Here is an 11,027-nt window from a genome sequence, read left to right as displayed (position 1 = left end):
AGCATGTTCCAATACACTTCCTAGTGTGTTCTCTTACTGAACACCCTCACAGACCCTCCTTCACACTTTTGAATTGTTTTTTCCAGTGCCGTCAGCTTTCTAAAATGTGTCACACCATCTTATGCCAGACTGAAGAGGACCAGCTCCTTTTGGACAGGAGAGAGAGAGATTAGGAAAACCTATAAAGAGGCCAGGATGATGACTAAGAAAGTCACAGTTTCTTTTTCACCCATAACTGCACCTTAAAGGTACTTCAAGCCTCTGAGAAGTTGTTCATGGTGCACACATATCATTGCAAGCATGATGAAAGGAGTATCAGATGATTATCAAAGCCTCAGTGCAGTGTCACTGTCTCATAAAACTAACCTAAAATAACATGGCATCAGCATGGTCAAAATGGAAAGGAAACATCTGTTTCTCCTTTTTATGTTAGTGACAATCCATTTGTTAGCTTTAGAATAGCACAGGCTGTCCCACTGATAACAGCCTGGGCGCTGGCTGCTCAGCCCAGGCAGGTGCACAGCGAACTCAGGAGCAGCCTGAGAACAGATAATATGAGGGGCTGTCCTTAGGATGAACTCCGGATTTAAATCTTTTCATCACTTTCTTTCAAAACCCTTAAGGCAGATTCTTCCAAATCTGGTGTGGCTGTATGGAGGCACAATGACTGACTGATCACTAATTGAAGCCCAGCAAGCAGTACAGTCTAATTGTAGCCATGCTTTTCCCTGAGTGGGGGCTGACACTGTCTTCCTTTTCTAACTGTTGCTGAGTATTAATTGAAATAAAGGTTATTGAAGTAAATGGACAGATTTCCAGACACTTGAAAAAAATGACATTACATCAGTCATGAAGTTTCACAAAGACAAGTGCTGAATTCTGCACCTGGGATGGGACAACACAGGATGTATGGACAGACTGGGGAACAAGAAGTTGGAGACCAGCACTGTGGAAAGGGAGCCAGGGTTCCTGGTTGATGGCAAACTGAATTTGAGTCAGCAGTGCCCTGGCAGCCAAGAAGACCAGCCATGTCCTGGGGGGCATCACCAGCCAGGCGAGGGAGGGGATTGTCCTGCTCTGCTCTGCTCTGCACTGGAGCAGCCTCACCTCCAGTGCTGGAGGCAGTTTTGGGCACTACAATGTAAGGAAAATATAAAGCTGCTAGAGAGTGTCCAAAGTAGGGCAATGAAGATAGTGAAGAGCCTTGAGGGGAAGCTGTGTGAGGAGTGGCTGAGGTCACTTGGTCTCTTCAACCTGAAGAAGAAGAGACTGAGGGGAGACCTCATTGCAGTTACAACTTCCTCATGAGGGGAAGCTGGGGGGCAGGCTGCCCTCAATCACACATCTGTTTTTGCATAGAATCAGCTTATAGCTAGGTTAGATGTCAGCAAGTCCATAGGAAAGAGGGGACAGATAAATTGTGAAAGACTAGCAGAAGGGTGGCTAACTGCTTTTTTAAAACGTTTTGTTCTGTTGTACAGTTTTGTCTTTGTACACATCCTGGTGACATCCAAGGCCTAAAACAAATACATACAATATTTAATTTTCCTTACAGAATGTTTTGATGTAAGGTCTGACATTTTTCCCATGGTTAATCATGAAACTGGGCAGTGTTTCTTACAGTTCCTTGTACTTCACTCACGAAAAGCATTCATCAGTTTAAATGGTATGATTAAGGGGAGCAGAGTTGGGGCCAAAAAAGGAAGCAAGCAAAGGCAAAATAGATGTCTCCAGTAACTTCTATTGGAATATGGAGCCTTTCACTTAAAATCTGGTTTAAATCAGTAGCTGCTGAAACTTGTTACCAGAAAAAAAAGATGGATCCTTTGCTGCATGCCCCAGTGTTGAGACTCACAGTCTCTCAGCAGCTCCACAAGTGTACACTGCACAGGCAGTATTGCTGAGTGACTCAGTTTCTCAGCGCCTCTGAAAGATGAAGTCATCATCTACTTTGCTAACCTTGTGAGGGAGAAACCCCAACCTGTGCAGTTTAGTACCCTGTAGGAAGCACATATGGGGGAAGATAGCTACTTGATAGTCTATATAAACTGAGGTCATTTGTTTGAATTACATGTGGATAGACATTTAAAGCACACTCAGCACCATGATAGTGCAATATGTGCTAAATTTGTTCGCTACTACACAGCCTAGGGGGGGTCTCAGGACAAGCCCAGGGGTGCCCATATCTTGATCTCTCAGGGTTAGGTTTTAGCATCAGTCAGGCACAGACATCTGACGGAGAGTGCCCAGCGGCTGGCAGTAAGGAGGGAGGCTGTGCCACTGGTACTTGGCCTGAAAACGCCGAGGTGCAGGATAAGGTCCACCTAGGGTCCCCTCCTGGCTTTCCCCAGCTGCGGAGTGACAGCCATCCCTCCTGCCCCCGGGCTGAGGGCTCCTGGCCGGGAGGGACGAGGGGAAGAAAGGAGGGGAGGGGGAGCCAGAGAAGGAGGCCCCCCTCCCTCCTCCCCCCCACCGCGCACCCGGGCTCCTGCGATGTGGTGAGTCACAGGCAGGTCAGGACCGCGCCGGAGGGGCGGAGGGAGCGCGGGGACCGGCTGATTTACCGCTGGGAGCCGCCACCAGCGCGGCGGAGGCGCCTGAGGGAAGGGCGCGGAGAGCCGCCCCGCAGCCCAGGTGCCGTGCGGGAGGGACGGACGGACGGACGGACGGAGGGAGGGACGCCCCTGCCCGCCGGGGCGCGCAGCCCCTGCCGCCCCCAGGTAGGGACAGCAGCGCGGGGCCGGGGCCGGGGCAGCCGGAGCCCGCGGGCGGAGGGCGGGCAGAGCGGCGCGGGGCCGCGGAGGTGCGGCGGGCTGCGCCCCGCTCCGCTCCGCCCCGCCCGGGCTGGGCCGGCTGCCGGGCCGGGAGCGCCGAGCCAGCCCAGCCCGCCGGGCTGCAGCGCTCGCCCCTCCGGCGGTGGTGCCGGCGCGCAGCCCGCTCCGCCGCGGTAAGGACGGCACCCGCGGGGGGACGCGGGGAGAGCGGAGCCGGCAGCGGGGGCGGGCGGGCAGCGGCACGGTGCCGCGCCGAGCCCCGCCCGGGAACTTCGCGGGAGCGCGGCAGCCGCCGCCGCTCTCCGGGGCGGGCCGGGGCCGCGGGGCAGGTGACAGCGGAGCGGGGCTGCCGGCCGGCCCCTGCCCCGGCCGGGCTCCGCACGGTGGGCGCCGGGACCGGGCACGGGCGGGGCAGGCTCCGCGGGGCAGGGCAGCGCTTCCCGGGCAGCGCTTCCCGGGATGCTGCCGGCAGCGCCCCGTGGCCGCAGCGGAGCCGCTGCCCCTCCCGCCCCCTCCCGCTCTGCGGCGCGGCAGGAGCGCGGGGCAGCGTCCGGCAGCGCAGCCTGGAAGTTCCAGCGCGGAGACCGCGGCTCCGCGCTCGTGGTGGCCGGTCCGACCGCCTGCCGTGAGGCGCAGGGTGAGCCCGCGGGATTCCCCAAGTTGGGGATGTGTACTTTATGGTTGCGCGGCGTTCACAGTTTTCCTTGCGGTATGGCCTTTTTGTTGTTGTTGTTGTTGGGGTTTGTTTTGGGGTTTTTTCCCATTTTTAAAAGGAGAATTTGCTGCGAACGGTAAACAAATGGCAAAGGGCTCATATAATGGCATTCCACCACTGTTTCCATGTCAGCATTAAATTCTCTGGTCTTAGGCTTTTTAAAACTGAATGCACTCCTTAGAAATTGGAAGTTTTGCGCATACATCAATAGGGATTAATAATCAAATACCAGTGTTGTTTAACAAACTGTGCGTTTGTAACCTGTAGGAGGTTTATTCAAGCTGCAGTGCATGCTTTTCCCGAAGAACCTATGCCCTGTGTGATAGTTCATTTGCTTTCATCCCACAGGTGCTTTTTTCATTGTCCAGCTGCAAAAAGAGGATGGTGTCTCTTTTTTGTTGTCTTTTTATTTTAGATCTGAGAGGTTTGGATTCATAATCAGGCAAGCTAAAGTGTCTCACATGTTTCTCAGAGAGCTGGTTAAATGTTTACAGATCATACACTGCAAGAGCAAAAAGCTAGCCTTTGGCAGGAGCTGCATGTTGAAAACAAAGTAACTTGGAGAATGACTGTATCGCTTGTTCTTTGTGCCCTAATCCTTCTTCAGCACTGTATGATTCTTTTTCTGTCTTCTAATACAAACGGAATAATTTGGAAACTGGGATATTTTGTAAAATGTTCATCTTGCTATTTAGAGAAGGGAGAGTCAATTTCTGTGCCTTTTTGGCGGAGAGGGAATGAATTGTCTTTATTATCCTATAAGGATTCTCTCTTTTTTTTTCGCTTCTTTTGCTCCCTTTTTCTTTTTTTGTTCTTTTTTTTCTTTTTTCCCTTTTTTCCTCTTTTTTTTTTTCCTTTTCCCCCTTCTCGTCAGAGGTTAACCACTGCATAGCAGTTCTTTATTGGTAAGATAAAGTGCACATATTGTGGCTGGGGAGGGGTTCATGGACGTGTTATTTGCTCAAGTGTAGATGACAGTGCATCCATAGATGGATGGGAGCTCACTGAGTCAGGGCAAGGCAGCCAGAAAGCCAAAATTCAGCAGAGGTTCAATGAAAAGCTCATGAAAGCAAAGCTAATACCAAGTATTATCTTCCCAGTACTGCCTTTCCCATCCTGATTCTCCTGCGTTTATGGTTTTCTGGTACCTTAGCTGATGACCTGTAACCTCCTCTTGCTTGTCCAGTGCAATCAAAGGGGGCAACCTGCCTACTCTTATTCTTCTGTCATCTGCAAATGTCTGCTCTGTATTTTTCAATTCAGAGGAGAAATTCAAAGCTTGCTGCCTCCCAAATCTGGCTTCCAGGACTCCAGAGACTACCTGGCACAGCTGGCTGCAGTGTAAGAGCAGCAGTCTTGCCTTCACAGCCACAAAGGGAACCTGATGCCGGCAGCACGCTGTGCTGGGGTAGCCAGAGAGGCAGAGCTGCAGCAGTGGGAGTCACAGAGCACTGGGTGATCTGCTTTGTGCCATGATTGCTTTGTGGTGGGCATGTGTCTAGACTTTATTTGCTTCAGGCAGAAAGCAAGGAGAGGTCCTCCATCTCCATCTGTGTTTGTGAAATATCTAGTGTAAGGGAAATCCTGCTTGGGCTCTCTCAGCACGACACATCATTTCTTGAACAAGAAAGGAATAGGGTAGCTGAAGAGCATTCTCTGAAACTACAGAAACACAAAATTCAGTAGGGGCTTACAAGGATCTGTTTGGTGCAAAGCAGAAGGAATGTGTGCAGTGTGTGACACTTCAAACACATCCTGCTAGGATTTTGGGTGGCAACACCAGATTTGTGGTAGGCTCCCGTGAAACCATGATGTCCAGGCTTTCTACCTCCCTGTTGCTACCTTGCTGTCTGTCCTTTGAGCTGGTGGCACAACTTCATGTTTCATTAGTCTGTTACCCTCAGATGAACCATCAGCATGTGCATCTTCTCTGCTGTGGCCACAGTTGGTGACTTTGCTTCCTCTGCAAAGGTTTTATTTGGTAATTAAACCCGTGCAATGCACCACTGGTGGTCATGCCACATTGCCCCAAGCAGCATGCCATCACCAAGGAGTCAGGGCCACAGCTCCATGCAGGACTCTGAGGATGGCATCTTTTTGCTACAGCCAAGATGAGGAGGTTTCTGTTGTTATTTTACAAAAATCATGTGTTTTTCTTGGCAGTGGCTTTAAAAATCTCTGTCGCATACATAGCGACTGATGCAAACATGTTAGCAGAAGCCATTTTTAAATCAGTTTCCTTACCCAGGGGAAATGTAGTATAGACAGGGCCTTCAGGAAACGAATAATTAGGTGACCTTTTTCCCCCCAGAATATCAGGTCTGTTTTATGTAGAGCTGTTTGAAGTCACACAAATTCTCATTACTCTCCAAATCTCTAACCTTGCCTTGTTTAAGATACCTTTTAGGAAATCAAATCAGTGTTTCAATCTAATTTCCAAAGGCATTCAAACACATGGTATGTGTGCTAACTTGTTTCCTCTAGCATTAACAAATCTAGCAAATTGCCAAGCTATTTGCCTTGAGGAAAACTATGATGTTGTACAAGAAGATAATGTATTTTTTCTTTCCAGTTTTAAACATTAGAAAAAGAAAAGAGAGGTAAAGTTATCAGACCACGTTAGTCCAGGATATAACTCCTTTGAAGCAAACAGTGTTCCCAAGTAGATTGCCATGGTTTTTGATCTGTTCTGGGACTTTTTAGTCACGCTGTGATTTTTTTTCTGTCACTTGATGTGGCTGGATGGAGACCGAGTCCTCTTGGTTCAGATGGACTTTCATTGAATTAGTTGCAATTGAGTAAACCAAATATGGGAGTGGAAAATAGAAATGGAGATAAATAATTTGAGGGACTTATAACCCTCAAATTTAAGTATTTTATAATGCTTGTATTTTAAGGAGAGGCTGTGTGCACAAGCCAGGCACAAGAGTGTGTGTGGTGCAACAGGAGCAGTGAATGGTCTGAAACCTCTCCTCTGCCTCTCTTCCCAGCACGCCAGTCTCCAGGGAAGCAAGTGCTCCAGAACATTTAATTTTTCAAGCAGTTGTCAATAACAGAAGAGTTTCTGCAGTGCTGAAGAGTTTAATAAGCTTAAAATTCTTAAGCGAAATGCTGCTTTTTCTGTGCATCTTATAGCTCTGACAGTCTCTTCTGCTTGTCCCAAGAAAATTAATATGCAATTGTCCTTTTGTATGGAAGGCAGCAAAAGGTTCATGTTTGAATTCATGATAAATTTGATTACAAATGCATGGGGAAAGAAAATTGCCAAATGCTTTCAGAAGATTTTCATTTTGCTCAAGTGTTCACACCATGGCCATCACCATGGTATTTGATAGCTATCCCCCTCGTTGTGTACCTTGCAGCATTACCCTCACATTGAAGGGTCACACGGGTGTATCTTTTTTTCCTGTAATCATACAAAAGTAACAATTTTTTAGGTAAGTTGCTTTCCTTTACTGCAGTTCCTTCATTTTTATGTTTATCCAGATAAACAGTTTCAAAATCTTTTTGACATGTATGGTTACCATTTCTGTGAGGGATCAGTGACCTAGCTTGATAAATTTAAAAGTTCAGCAATAAACCTAAATACGTGACATTTATTGAAATACATTCTTTGCCATGGAGCTACTTTCTTTCAAAAATATTGAGAATAGTAAGGGATTGCATCTGCAATTTGATTAAATCTACAGTTGTTACCATTTGCCTTCTGAAAATTGATTCCCTCCCCTCCCTGTCCCCCAGTTTGACATGCTTATTGATTAAAAATTCTGCACTGGCCTAAGCTAGCATATATTTGTTAGTGTTTGTGTGCTTCCCATGCAAGTTCAGACAGGCTTTCAACTGTGGAAGCCAACTCTATTCCTAAACTATTGGAAATGGTAAGGTTCCTTAGTAATTGTTTTAAACTATATGATGACACATCTTTGAACCCCATTGTACGAAGGAAAAATACCTTCTGACTGGAGAGAGGTTTCCTGTTTATGTGTGTGTTTGCTGGAATTAAGCCTTCCCCTGTGTGTTGGCTGAGTATTTTTTTGTAATCCAAAATGGCAACACAGCAAGTCACCTCCAGAGTTTATTTTTTGGACAGGATACAGGTCTTTTATTTTCAAAATAGCATGGCTCTGGAGTTGATGATGAAGCACAGGGGCCTCTCAGTTACACTTCTACAAGCAGACTCAGTTAATTGAGGAGGCACACTTACAGAGACAGCTAGATTTAAGCAACAAGTAATTAATTTTTATTGACAATTTTATGCTATGTAAGTTGTTCACTTCCCACACAGGATGTTTTTTGCTTCAGCCAGATTTTATTTCAGCATAAGGATATGAAATTTGCCAAATATATAATTTATTTTATGAAATGGCTAGAATTGCAGCTTTGGTTGTGACTGAACAGTCACATAAAATTCTCTGCTTCTCTTTAGAAAGAGCAGGCCAGCAGGTGGCCTCCAGGTGGTAGCCCTACTGCAGGGGATGGCATGTAATACCTGAAGGGTTTTCAGCTGTTGAGATATGGGCAGGTGACCAAAAATACAGCACATACAATACTCTTGCCTCTTGGTGTCTGGGGCGTGTAGATTTGTGACCTTGTGGTGTGCCCTTGCACCCTACCTGCCATAGCTGAACCTCCTTCAGGGGGTAGAGGTGGTGAGAGTCAGAAAGGCATTTTGCCTACAATGGTAACAAGGCTGGACCACCATGAATTTAGGGAGTAAAGTTACAGTTATTTATGAAATACAGTGTTAAGGTTTCTGGTTTGCTTCAAATAATGCTCATTTTAAACAACTGTCTGGGACTGGGAGAAACCTGGACTAATGGACTGATTACACTGAGCATTTGTTAGGGCTGAGAGCCACATGGCCCTGGTGTGGGATGTCCACACCCAGCCCCAGCTTTGCCGGCTGCTACCCCTGCCCACATCTGGCAGAGCATGCCCTCAGCTGAATTCCATCCCTTTATCACCCACCACAAACGCTCAGGCCTCCAACAACACATGTGGTCTTAGGAAAATGGCTTTTTTTACCTGTTTTTGTGGTTGTGCCGCTTTTCTGGTAAGAACCCTGAGCAAGATTGTGGCCTCATTGTTGTCCCTGGGAGTTTTGTCACTGACTCTTCATGGACACTCAATTTAGCTCTCCTTCTCTGTGTGTCTGTACCATATTTGAAAAATGGATTTCCTCTTCTCTGACTTGAATGGAAAGTTGATGTATCTGTTTTGACACAAAATTTTTCTCATTAATAGTTGTACAAATTGTTAAGTCCTGCAGGAACTATCTACTTTCATCTAAATTTTGTGGAAAAAAATTCTTTCTGAGCATGTTTAATAAGTTAGATGAAAGCAATTATCATCTAGAGTTAGAATTCCAAACTCACTTATTTAATGTTTCTTAACTTAATGTTTCTTCTGTTTCTCTGTTTATTTTTTAGTTTGTTTGAGCTGGATGCTCAATCTCACCTTTCTTTTGCTTTGTTTTGAAACTAATTTAACTAGTGAGATTTCAAGCTTGATAGAGGACTATTGTGCCATCTAAATGCCTAGAGACATACATGGCTTTTTATTGTTTTGTCTTTGGCTGTATCATAAATAAGAGTGTGTTTTGGATTGGTTGACCCAAACTAAATCGCCAGAATTTTAGGACCATCAGAGATATTAATTAAGACATTGGGATTTGCTTCTCCCTGCTACACACCCTCATTGTGGATGATCCTGTGAGGATAAAGTAGCAAGTTTCCAAGTAAGCCCAGCATTCCAGGCTGGCCCAGAGAAAAGTCCCAAATCTGTGGATTGACCCAAAGCATGACTAGAAAAGAACAAAGTAAAACAACTCCACAAGCTTCATTTGTCTTAGATATATTCTGGGGTAACTCAGACTTGGATTGTTCTCCATCTTTGAGACTATTCTGCATTCAAAATTGTATTAGGATTTCTGTTATGGGAATTCCATATCCTTTTATCTATTGCTATTATATATCCTGATATCTGTTAGGGGTGTTATTATGGGTATTATTATATATACTTTCATGTGTCTTCTCATTCAAATAGATCAGATTCTGTTAGGTCTGAGAAAGCTGGATAAAAGAGAGCAAGGCAGCTTTGCTGGAGACAATGGGAGGTGTTGGTAGTTGAATTAATGGTAAAAGTTGATTAATTGCCCTCTCCTGATGTCACTGAAAATGTTAAATAAGTTACTTTAATTATATTCAGTTTTGCTGTCTATTTCTAGAGAGAGGGTACTAATTTTACATGTTACACATTACTGTCTTGTAAAACCTTTTCTTAAACTCTTTAGGTTTATTGCTTTTGCTGTTTGGATTAGAGGCCAATATTTTTCCTGAGGGAAAATGTTCCTTGTTAATACTCAGTATTCAATATCATTCTTACAAATGCCCAAAGCTGAAGTACAAATATATATATATAATTGCAATATTAATAATCTTTTAAAGAGGAGGTAGAATGCAAAGAGTAATAGGCTCCAGTAAGCAGTGAGCCAATGTGGAGATCCCTGTGTGTGTGATAAAGCACTTCTGCATCAGAGAAAATAATCCAAATTTCACCCTAAAAATGTATTTACCATCCATTTAGATGAGTGGAAAATGTTGTTCATGTTTGATGATGCGATTTAGCTTGCAGCAGATGATTGAAAACTATCTTAACTGTTGTTTAAGTCTTCTGATGAAGGAAAAGAAAACTTTGATGAATGAAAACTTTGAAGGCTTTGCTTTTGCCTTCCTATACATGTTCAAGGATGGAGTGCTGCATGATAATGAGTTTTATCACTGTGTGTATTTGAGCACTTTCAAATAGTAAATGGGGGTGTTTCCCCAGTCAGGATGTAGGTGCCTTTAGTTAAAGTCAGGGTGTAAGTTCTATCATCTTCAGTGCAAACTATGCAAGAGTTGAAAACAGAGGACCCAGATGTGCACTGTGTTTTTATGCTTTACTTTGATTTCTTAATTTCCTAGTATTTAGGGTATATTAAGCCTATTGCAGTCAGAATCTGAAATTCCCAAATGTCTGTTTTGCCTGGTATTGCAAACACTGGCCTTACAAACAAATTACCAGAGTACATGACATGGTGGCAACATTTCACTGTGTCCTTTTCCCTTCTCAGAGGATTAAATAGCTCCTTTTCTGGGAATGTCCTCTCCTGTGACATTTTCAAGACCTTGTCAACTCTCCACCTTAAATTTCCACAATGGGAAAATCCTATTGGATCTAGCATGGGAACCTTACTATAAGCTTCTGAATTATCCTATGAAATTTAATATTCAATCTGTTTGTGCTTCAGAACTGCATGTTAAAATCTCATTACATTTTATCTTCCATTAAATCCCATAGAATTCAGTTATTATTTCTATCAGATTACATTTGATTTTTGTTCTTTTTATCCTGACCTTATGTATACAAAAGAGAGGGATTGCAAGGCATGTCCATTTGTGAGAAAGGGATGATTCTCTCCTTCTCCTGGTTGTATTCAAAAAGACTTAACCAACAACAGTCACCTTTTTTATTTCCCTGGGTGACTGTGGAAGGCT

At 44.9% G+C, this 11,027-nt stretch overlaps 1 protein-coding gene across 3 annotated transcripts in view; it reads left to right on the top strand.

The window, feature by feature from the left end:
* The first annotated feature begins 2,582 nt into the window (after positions 1–2,582).
* The window catches only part of MET (MET proto-oncogene, receptor tyrosine kinase), a 90,045-nt gene continuing 81,600 nt past the window's right edge, over positions 2,583–11,027 (top strand). The window contains exon 1 of one of the 3 annotated variants that reach the window (XM_064422331.1): positions 2,583–2,720. The gene's annotated coding sequence lies outside the window, so the exon portion shown is untranslated. Of the gene's footprint in view, positions 2,721–2,855; positions 2,948–3,344; positions 3,484–11,027 lie in introns of those variants that run through there. The other 2 variants (XM_064422329.1, XM_064422330.1) reach the window with 2 other exon arrangements.

The sequence above is a fragment of the Passer domesticus genome, chromosome 5, assembly GCF_036417665.1.
Source record: "Passer domesticus isolate bPasDom1 chromosome 5, bPasDom1.hap1, whole genome shotgun sequence".
Classification (NCBI taxonomy): domain Eukaryota; kingdom Metazoa; phylum Chordata; class Aves; order Passeriformes; family Passeridae; genus Passer; species Passer domesticus.
The sequence above is the reverse complement of the archived record's forward strand: the minus strand, read 5'-3'. Positions and strand labels throughout refer to the sequence as shown.